We start from the raw sequence: 11,524 nt of genomic DNA, 5'->3' as shown, positions 1-11,524 counted from the left end.
ACAGAGTCAAAGGTCAGGACTGAGCCTGTACTGAGAACTACATCCTTCTTTAGCTGTGTGTATAGTTCACTCCAGGCACACACTTGCACAGTTGCCTACACAAGACGGATACAGGTAGCTGCTGCTTGGGTTAGCAGTTACAGTGGACTGAAATCAAACAGTTCATGAACCAAGTCTTCCCCTGAAAGGCCTCAGCATTCAACAGATTCCAGATTTCTACCACAGCCACAGCAGACAGAACCCACCAACTCAATTCTTGTGGCACTTGGGAGAGAGAATCCCAATGCTTCCACTTCTGTCATCTTCCCAGAATCCTCTTTCCTGTCCAGTTTGACAAGCATTTTCCCAGGACCATCAAATGAATTAATAAGCCACAGGGAAAGAATCAATATTCCCCATGTGCAGGCCCCAAACCACACATTCGACCTGAATTAATTCCTTAATCCTTACCACAACTTCTCAAGTAGAAGCCATTATTTCCCCGTGTTACAGGAAAGAAACATAAGGCAGGGAGGGCCTGCTGGGGGAACTTGCCCACTCTGAGGCTGAGATTCAACTTGACTAGTTGGCCCAGAGTCCATACCTTACGATTGTGTTCACATAGAGGTATCCTTGGCATCCCCTGGCAGCAGAGGAAGGGCTCTCCATGGCGGAAGATTAGAGATGCAGGGAGCACTTCCTGAAAGAGGTTTGCCTACGAAGGTCAGAGATGAGCTGGGCAAAGGGCTCCTCTATAGAAAGAATACCTGGAATGGTCAAACTGGGAAGCTGCAGTAGCCTGAGCATGAAGCAAGCAGGGGCTGAAGGCAGGCTGCACTCAGGAGCCTTTCCAACTTCAGGGAAGAGAAAGAGCAGGGAATGGAAATGTCTTTGCGAGGGAGGTGGCAGCTTTGAAGATAGCAAGGCCTGCAGCTGGCAGATTGGGCTGAGAAATCCTTCCAGACAGGGGAAAGTACGGAGGTGGGGGAGTGGGAGAGAAATATTTAGGGACACATTTGGTTTGGCAGGAGGGGAGGAGTGTTCATCACACAGTGACTGCTGAGATGTCAGCATGGCCCACCCGGGAGTCTACAGTAGGATGACTGGAATTTTCACCACGCCAGCATGAGGCTTCAGTGGTGTGACCACGGGTGAGAGCTGTGAGAGTCTCAGTTTCCACATCTGTAAAGGGGAGGAGTTTGTTGATCACCTAGAAACGTCACCCCAGGGTTTACAGATGGGGATTGTGTGGAAGAACTTTGTCCACCATACAGCATCTTTTCAAGTCCCTTAGTTCCCAAGTCGGTTCTAAGGACTGACATCGGAATCACTAGAGGGTCTTCAACACAAAACAACAACAGAAATAAACCAAAATAACCCCCAAAACAAAAAAAAAAAAAAACAAAAAAAAAAAACAAGATGGACCAGAGGGTGGCTTGGCAGGTAAGGAAGCTGTGTGATACACAGATCCCACATGGCAGAAGAAGAGACCAGACTCCCACAAATACAAACTTGTCCTCTGACTTCCACATGCACACTGTGGTGTGTGTGTGTGTGTGTGTGTGTGTGTGTGTGTGTGTGTGTGTGTGTGTGTGTGTGTGTGTGTGTGTGTGTGGTGTGTGTGTGTGTGTGTGTGTGTGTGTTGTGTGTGTGTGTGTGTGTGTGTGTATGTGTGTATGTGTGTATGTGTGTGTGTGTGTGTGTGTACGTGTGTGTGTGTGTGTGTGTGTGTGTGTGTGTCTGTGTGTGTGTGTGTGTGTGTGTCTCTGTGTGTGTGTGTGTGTGTGTGTGTGTGTGTGTGTGTGTGTGTGTGTGTGTGTGTGTGTGTGTATACAGGAGATGAAGACCAATGTGAGCTAAAAGATGAGAAACCCACAAAATTACCTAGCATTGTTCTTGGGGTATCACATAGGCAGGATGTCCAGGAGGAGTGGGAAGAAAATTGTGAAAATGGCTGTTTAACTACAAAACCCTGCAGAAACTAACAAGGGGTCCAACATTTCCAGGGGGCTTTCTGGAGGAAGGAGATTCTGGACAGAGTAGAGGATTCCCAGGGCACTTTTTTTTTTTTTAATCTGAGATTTTTCTACTTATATTTAATCTAATTATTTTTTCTTTTTAATTGGATATTTTCTTTATCTACATTTCAAATGTTATTCCCTGTTTTAGTTAGGGTTCTATTGCTGTGAACAGACACCATGACCAAGGCAATTCTTATAAGGACAACATCTAATTGGGGCTGGCTTACAGGTTCAGAGATTCAGTCCATTGTCATCAAGGTGGGAGCATGGCAGTATCCAGGCAGACATGGTGCAGGAGAAGTTGAGAGTTCTACATCTTCTTCTGAAGGAAGCCAGGAACAGACTGAGCATCCTCAGGCAGCTAGGAGGAGGGTCTCCAAGCCCACCCCCACAGTGACACACATCCTCCAACAAGGCCACACCTTCTAATAGTGCCACTCCCTGGGCCAAAGATATGCAAACCACCACATTTCCCTTCCTAGTTTCCTCTCTGGAAACCCCCTGTCCCATCCCCCAACTCCCTGCCTCCATGAGGGTGCTCCCCTACCTACCCATCCACTCCCTCCTGCCCTGACATTCCTTTACACTGGGGCATTGAGCTTTCACAGGACCAGGGCTTCTCTTCCCATTGATGCCTGGCAAGGCCATCCTCTGCTACATATGCAGCTGGGGCCATGGGTCCCTCCATGTGTACACTGTGGTTGGTGGCTTGGTCCCTGGGAGCTCTGGGGAGTCTGTTTGGTTGATATTGTTGTTCTTCCTATGGGGTTGCAAACCCCCTCAGCTACCCTAATCCTTTCTCTAACTTCTCCATTGGGGCCCCCTCCCAGGGCACTTCTTGCCTTCACCTCCCTCCCCCTTGTATGCCAGCAATTTAACCTTGAGATGTAGGCAAAAGATGGCCAAAGAAAGGAGGGAAAGGGGCTTGTCATGTAGGCCATGGGTGCATTTTGGAAATTAAGCTTTTGCCATTGAGAGATTTTAAGCAGGCAAGAGTCATGGCCATTTTGCAAATTTGTAGTTTAGGAAGATCCTACTTGCTGCAGCAGAAACAACATTCAGAAGGTGGGGTGGGGGTGGGGGTGAGGAGAGTCTGTCAACAGTAGACACAGGGATGGGATTGGGAGGCAGGTAGAGCAGCAGATGCCTCATCCCAAGGGCTTCCCTGGCTGGGTAGGGAAAATCAAGGGTGGTAATGAAAGGGAAAGCCCAGAAGCTGATGGGCTCCCAGGAAGGGGTAAAGGGATTTGTTGTTGTTGTTGTTGTTGTTGTTGTGTTGTTGTTGTTGTTGTTAAGACAAGCACTTCAGAGTCCTGAGGCCCCAGCCTGCACAGGACGGGTGATAGAAACTGAATGAAAGCTGAACACTCCTCACACCTACCCAACAGCTGGGAAGAGGAGGATGGAAATCCTTAGGCCAGAAGGAGGGTGAGGGCAGTGTTTTGATTGCTTCAAAACAATCTCTCTGCAGTGTAGGAATGATGTTGTGCACTGTGTAAAGTTTGTCATTGTGTTATTAAAATGCTCATTTCTTTGCCCTCATGCCTTGTTGCAAACCCGGCACTGTAATGCTTATGCTAAGAACTTCCTGTGTATAGTTTGTGCAAACAATGCTTAACATTTATTCTCTGCCTTGTCAATAAAAGCCAATCAGCCAATGGCTGAGCAAAAAGGAGAATAGGGCAGGATTTCCACCAGCCCTGGAAAAGGGGGGAGAAAAAAAAAGAGTAAGGTAGATTCAGTCAAGAGGAGGATGAGACAGGAGGAGGGTAAGAAGAGACATCCTAGGAGAATATACCTGAAGCTGAGAGAGCAAGATCATTGCTAAAAGACAAGTATGTCAAGGGTAACAGGAGGTAGCCAGGTTAGGCTAGAGGATTAGAATAGGTCAACAACTTCCCAGGTTTTGTGCTGTAAAGTTTGATTGAATAAATCTAGTAGTCTCAGTCCCAATCATTTGGGAGCTGGGGGGGCGGGGGGAGGAGCATAGAGAAAAAAACTAGACAATGGGTGCTACATTGGGCACCAAATGTATCAGTGATTTTAATATAAATGTATTCAATGCATTAATACAGTGGCTGTTTTCTTTATCCTAGCTAGTTCTCCAATAAGGACACAGAGAGACCAAGATTTATTTTCAACTTAAAGTGAAATAACTAGGCATTATAATTCTACTGATGTCATCTAAGCTAATCTGGCTCCCTCCTAAAGATGCTTGGATTTTAGTATTGTCCTTCAAATGTGTTTTCTGAGGATGTCTCTCCTCTTGCCCTCCTCAGAGCTGACTTTCTTCTTCCTCTCTTTCCCTCCTCCCCTGGCTGATGGAAGTTCCACCCTATCTTTCTATTGCCTAGCTACTGGCTTTTCCGGCTTTTATTGACAAGGCAGAGAATAAATGATGAGCACTGATTACACAAATTCAAGACAAGAGATTCTTAGAATAAGCGCTATAATACCATGTCTGGATTGCAGCAAGACATGAGGAGAGAGAAATCAGCATTTGAATAATGCAAAGATAAAGTTTACACAGCGCACAATAGCATTAGATATGTACTAGAGAGCAGAGAGAAGTGTTGAGTGCAGGCTAGACCAGCTGGAGTCAGATAGTTATCCTGGGCAGTAAAAAGGATACCCATACAACTGAGCAATCCAACGGTTGACATATTACCTTGTTCACCCCATGCATCGGCCTCTTTTACAGTGGCAGAAACTGCATCTCAGAGGCTGGGGGACCTGCCTAGGCTCCTGCCAGTCTCTCCTCTGTAATAGACCCGAAGCCTGTGAAAGGGTGACTCTTCCATCAGAGAGTGAACCTTCATAAGGGAGAGGGAAATATGGAGAGAAAGTCGTGGTCCAGACACTGCAGAAAAGGAGAGGTCCCTAGCAGGGAACTTCTAAAGCCTATGCCTCCAGTTAGTGTCTCCCCAAGGGAAACTGTTGCACCCAAACCATGAGAATCAAAATTAACTGTGACCTGGGACCAAAGCTGCTGCTGTGTAAACCCAGCCTCTGCCCAGGATGGCACATCAACCATCCAGGACCTCCCTCCTTTATGTGACAGGAACTACAGGGTGGGTCATCCTAATGACGAGGGCAATGCTAGAGCATAACCCCCACTTCCACAGCCACCCAGCAGGTGGTTCTGTCACTGCCCTGGCCTCCTGAGCCACTGCACTGTGCTCCACTATCCTACCGTTTCCTACTCCGAATACTTTCACCAACCTGGCCCCACTTGGTAGTCCCTTCTGGTAGTTATATAGAACAATGGTTCTCAATCCACAGACACTTATCATGTAAATCCAATTTACACTATGATTCATAACAGCAAAATTACAGTTACAAAGTAGCAACCAAAATAATGTTCTGGATGGGGGTCATCACGATATGATGAACTGTATTAAGGGGTTGCAGCATTAGGAAGGTTGAGGAGCTGTTAAGAAGTTTCAGGACACTGGAAGGATTCTGACCTACGTGTAAATAGAGATCTTCCCTACTCATGTCTATTGACATGAGAGAGAAATTCAGTCTCCTCTGGGAAATTTCTCTTTTTATTTGGCACCATGCTCTGAGGAACCCAGTCTCTCCTGCGAACTTTCTCTTTCTATCCCAGGACTCTCTCTCCTGTGGAGTCTAAAGGCCTCTCTCTTCTCACACTTGTTCCCACAGAGGTCAGGGACTGGGGCTCTCTAACAGAACATTTGATGGAAAGACCCTCCTCTCTTGGCGACTGCCGCTCTAGCCAAGGCAACTCTTTGATGAGATCTGAAGGTCTGGAGCAGCCTGTGAGAGAGGATGGTTTTCTCTCTCTTTGTTCAGGCCGTTCCTGGTGCAGACTGCACAGCAGCATCCACTAAGCTGTGCTCATCACAGGAGATGCTCTCCCACATCCTGCAGTGTGGTCTTCCCTTCTCTCCTGGCCAGCTTTCCTGAGACTTGATTTCATCTCTCTGAGAACATCAGGAGTTACCAGATGGGTAAGTCTCCCATTCTGAACCTGCCTAGTGTTCTTGCCTGTTAACTGTTGGCTCCTACACCAAGGGAGTCTTTTAAAAATGATACCCTTTTTATTAAAGTTTCACCTCCAGTTCTTGACAGACAGCATGATGGTTTGAAAGAAATGGAACCCCAGAGGCTCACATATTTGGATGTTTGGTCTCCAGTTGGTAGAGTTGCTAGGGGTAGCCTTTTAGGTTCTAAAAGCCCGTATCATTCCCAGTTAACTCTTTCCCTCTCCCTCTCCCTCTCCCTCTCCCTCTCCCTCCCTCTCCCTCTCCCTCCCTCTCCCTCCCTCTCCCTCTCCCTCTCCCTCTCCCTCTCCCTCTCCCTCTCCCTCTCCCCTTCTCCCCCCTTCCCCTCCCTCTTCATCTCCCTCTCTCTCCCCCTTCCCCCTCTCTCTCCCTCCCTCTTCCCTTCTCCTCTCTCCTCTCTCTTCTGTTTGCAGATCAGGATGTAAGTGTCCGGCTACTGCCCCAGTGCCATGTCTGATGCCGTGCTCCCCGTCATGATGATCATGGACTTTAACATTCCGAACTGTGAGCCCAGATTAAAAAAAAATTTTATAAGTTGTCTTGGTCATGGTGTTTTGTCATAGTACTAGAAAAGCAACTAATTCAGACACTTCATCAGAAAGTACATTCTAAAGATACATGCCCCTCCCCTCCGCAATTTGAGAATAGTAGCATCAGTTTTCTTACAATTCTGTTGGACCCTTTCCTCCAGAGGTGTGCCTCAGGGTCATCCACCCTGGTCTCAACATGAGGCAGGCACCTTCTATTCCATCACATTCAGCATTGGGATGTATTATAAAGAACTGAGGTGGATGTAATCCCTAGATCCTAAAAGAGAAAGAAAGAAAGAAAGAAAGAAAGAAAGAAAGAAAGAAAGAAAGAAAGAAAGAAAGAAAGGAAGGAAGGAAGGAAGGAAGCATCCTGTGTTCCTTTGTGATGTAACTTGGCTGCAGTGCACACTGGGAGACCTGCAAATGTGACCCTTCATTTCACCACAACACTCTCTTTTCTCAGCCACTTCTGACATAATGTTCTAGGTGGTCAGAGGTATCCTATATATATCCAAGCTTTCATGTTCTTTTCTCCAGACCTAAATCTGCAAAATGTCCGGCCACGTGTGTTTAGAGAGATTGCCAGGGTCCTCAGAAGCCCAGAACATCCTGGATAGCCCTCCTTCATCCCACCTCATCCTATCAACCACTCCCTCAGTCCATTTTCCCAAAGGGGTTCAACAGTTCTCCCATAACCAGGGCTCTGACATCCTCACCCTTTCACACACCCTTTCAAGAAAGAACTCTATAGACCTAATGTGTTCTGCTGATGCTTCAGGAAGCCTACAGTTCCTCTATGACATAGCCTGCACTGTCAAGGTCTGTGTCCCCTCCTCATACCTGACCTTGGCCAGACAGAAACCAAAGTGGTCTCTTTCAGCCAAGACCTCTCTACATGCATTAAAGCAAGATCTTCTCTATCTCCTCCATCTCCTCTGACTAAAGTCAGCAGACTATGTGTACTCATATACTGCGGTTCACATGAGGAAAAGACCTGCGCTTGGTCAGCGCCTGAATGATGGGCTAATGAGACCCTCATCCGAATCCTATGGGAGCCCCCCCTCTCCCATGGAAGATGCACTTCCCCCAAACAGACCCTGGGAGGCGCCTTAGGAGAAGAATCCAGGTAAGGAGGGTCATAGCTACATGTTTACACTGATTAACCAGTAGTGATAAAGCCTGCTGATTATACCAGACTGCCCTGTCTAACTTCAGACTGGCTGAGGCCATGTATAATTCCTACCCTGGGACCCAGAGTGTCCTGAAGGCCTTGTCACTTCTCAACCCATTTCATAGTTAGTCCACCTCAGGTATCAGACAGAACCTCCAAAAGCTGGGCAGGGATCTGAAGTTCTTTCCCCACTTGGCTTCAAAGGTATTCGATAACTGGGAGGAAGTTTCAAGCCTATGCCAGGGCAGCACTAGGTGCCTCCATCCCAACACGAACAGTTTAAAGCTTCATCTACATCCCTTCTGTTCTGCATGGGGAGACCAAGTTCAAGTAATACCCCCTCCCCTGCTCTGTGAGTATTCTCATTGCGTCAGCCAGGACACTTCAGTCAAGATGGTCAAAACTGGCCTTTGTCCACTTTGCAAAAAAGAAGGGACATTGGATCCAGGATTGCCTCTCTCTGAAAAGGAAGGGTTACCTCAATACCCACAGTCCTGGAGATACTATGGCCAGGGGCATGGAGGGTACCACTGGGTCTATTCTTGGACTCCAAGGGAGGAGGACTGGCTTGACTAACAGACTGTATGTACATAGACTCTCAGATTTTTTTCTCTCTCTATGGAAGAGCCTTGGGTGACCCTGAATGTGGCAGGAACTAAAATTAATTTAATTAATATGGAAGCCACTTCTAAATAGCTTCCTTTTTGATACACTTTATTGAAATTAGTGGGTGATTCTTGCAGAGCTAAGCCACCACATACCCCCTCTAGAATGTTCCTTAGAAATTTTTATCTTTTACACATTCAGTATTATTGAAATGCCTACTGCACCCTTAGGGAGGGGCTCAACATTGCCACTAGCTTTCCTGGCCCCTCTTAGCCAGGCACATCATTAGACTCCTATTTCCCCAAAAATCCCCCTGAGGTTTGTGTCTCACTCTCTGGATGATCGTTGTGCACAATCTCTACAAAACATTTTCTTGAAAATTCCAACTCCTTTCTCAGGCACCTCTCCCCCAAGCTGGAAGTCCAAGGATGTTTGTTCCTTTTATCTATAAGCATTTGGTCACCAGTGTACTCTGTCCCTGTAACTTCCCTTGTGACATGCCCATATTTGGAGTTAGAAGCCCTGATAACATATACTGGGTAGTGAAAGACCTTAGAGTCATCGACAAGACTCTGGACTCTATATGCTGTTGTACCAAGCCCCTATATTCTCTTAGGGAGAACAAATTCCCATGGGGCATTCCTACTGATCTCCTTCTTCCCAGCTAGTCCCCTTTCCTTTTTATTATTATTATTATTATTATTATTATTATTATTATTATTTTTAGGAGTGTCTTAGTGTTGTGAAGAGTCACCATGACCACAGGAACTCATATACATTTAATTGGGGCTGGCTCACAGTTTTAGAGGTTTAGTCCATTATTATCATGGCAGGAAACGTGGCAGCGTATAGGCGGACGTGGAGAAGGAGTTCAGTGGCAGTGAAGGGAGACTGTACCACACTGGGCATAACTTGAGCATAGGAGTCCTTAAAGCCCGCCTCCACAGTGACACACTTCCTCCAATAAGGCCACACCTACTCCAACAAAGCCACACTCCCTACAGGCCAAGCGTTCAAAGACAAGAGTCTGTGGGGCTATTCCTAGTCAATATTCCTAATCCTATTCACCACAGTGAGACAATGAGTTTAATAAAAGTTACATATGGAGGGAGAGGCAAAGGGAGAGGCTATTCACAGGAACATGAGCAGTTACCTCTAGGGGCTGTCTAAAAAGCCTTTCCCACTGAGACTAAAGAGTACAGAGGGCACAACAGCGCTTGAACATGTACTCTTTCACTTCGGTCTCCCTTTCTCTCTATGGTCAGTTTTCACTCAAACAAACAACAAAATGAACAAACAAAAAACAACAACCAAGGAATCGGTGAGGCCCTTAAAATAAAGTGTCACTTGTATGCTGTATACACACAACCAGCCGGAAAGGCGGAGAGGGCTACGAGGCTCCTCCTTAGTAATTTAATACAAGAAACTCAACAGTCCTACCTAACTCTCCTCTCAACAGCACTCCTAAGGTCTCCTATCACTGCTGAACAGAGATGTCTCAAGCCCATTTAAGGTCCCATGTAGAGACCATTTCTTCAGATAAAGCTTTCATAAAGCCCTGAAACTCATTATCTTGCCCAGTATGTCACATCTCAGAAACCAGCCATCAAGACCACTAATGATCAACAAGAACATTAGAGCCCTAAACCAGACTTCTTTCCCATAGAGTGAACATAGCCAGTCAAAATTAACCTCAATGGGACACCACAGAACTGCTCTCTCTAAGTCCTCTAGGACTCGAATACTGACCAGTCAGAAAGAACCATTATCATTTGTATGGTGGGAGCTGCATGGTGGGAACTGCATGGTGGGAACTGCATGGTGGGAACTACATGGTGGGAACTGCATGGTGGGAACTGCATGGTGGGAACTGCATGATGGCTCGTCCTAATTGAAGTGGGTAGTGGGCTAGTGAGGTGACACAGTGAGTAAAAGAATTTTCCTTTAAATCTGGTGACCTGACTTCCATCCCCAGAACCCACACTGTGGAAGGAGTGAAGGAGAGACTAACACCTCACAAGCTGTCCTCTGACCTCTACAAACATAGGTACATTCCTCACACCCGGAACAATGAAAAATAGATTTTTTTTTAATAGATGGTAGCTGCAGACAGTGATTCTTTCTGAAGACCAACCTCCCTGAATTCTCCCAGTGTGTTCAGTAAACCTGCTCCCCCTACTTTGATCTAACGGTGAAAGAATTCACCACCCTACATCATCCCTCTTGCATTCCCACTCCATAGGGAGAAGAGCTCAGACTCTTCCCAGAAGGCTCCAAGGGAATTGGTACTGCAGCAGTAAATTCTAGCAGCCCAACTGTAAGAGTGACCCTGCCCACTTGGATATGATTTCAGAGGGGGCCACAGTGAAAAGATCCCCCAAAGACCTCCTATTCCCAAGGATGATGGAATCCGTTTTTCTTTCCCTCTTTTGGCTTTTTTGAAACATTCTATCTGTAGAGCTAGGCTGCCTTCACACTGACATTTATCCTGCCTCTGCCTCCTGGTACTAAGACAACAGGCAAGCTCATAGACAAGGACTTACCATTGTCCCCTCTCCTTAACTAGCAGGGCCCAGCCCAGGTAAGTCCCCAGGGCCACTCCGTGAAGGCAAGAGTCTGAACAACCACTGTCTTCCGAGTGTGAGCTTGACTTTGCTGACTGGGAACTCCCTTTTTCTCAGGCAGACACACACAAGCCCAAGCAAAGATTTTTGTTTTTAAATAATAAGGAAGAGAGAAAGGAAGACTGGATGCAACAAGCCTGGGCCATAGCAGGGGAACATTGCTGGGTTTCCCCACCCAGAGGCCCTTTCCAAAGGGGCAAGTTCCTGGGAGGTCCAGAGCCAATACCAAACTCCCTCTAACCCTTCACTGGAGAGGGCCTCCCTCTGGAGGTGGGCATTGCCTGGGGTATGTGGGCAGAAGTACCTACAGCAGGTAATTTCTCTTTTTAATCCTGTATTTTTTCAAACACACACACACACACACACACACACACACACACACACACACACAAAATAATTTCGGTTGGAGAGGATGGAAGACTTAAGCCGCTACTACAGAGCAGTTTCCCTTCTTGGAAATCCAGCCAGAAGTTGACTTTCCCTCCAGGAAAGAAAAAAAATAAGTCTGTTATGTCTGTTGCTTTCTCCCTCACTCGGTGTCTGCCAGCTTTTCTGCTTAAGCTCT

Source organism: Rattus rattus, chromosome 2 (genome assembly GCF_011064425.1).
Source record: "Rattus rattus isolate New Zealand chromosome 2, Rrattus_CSIRO_v1, whole genome shotgun sequence".
In the NCBI taxonomy this organism is placed as follows: Eukaryota; Metazoa; Chordata; class Mammalia; order Rodentia; family Muridae; genus Rattus; species Rattus rattus.
Note: the sequence above shows the minus strand (reverse complement) of the source record.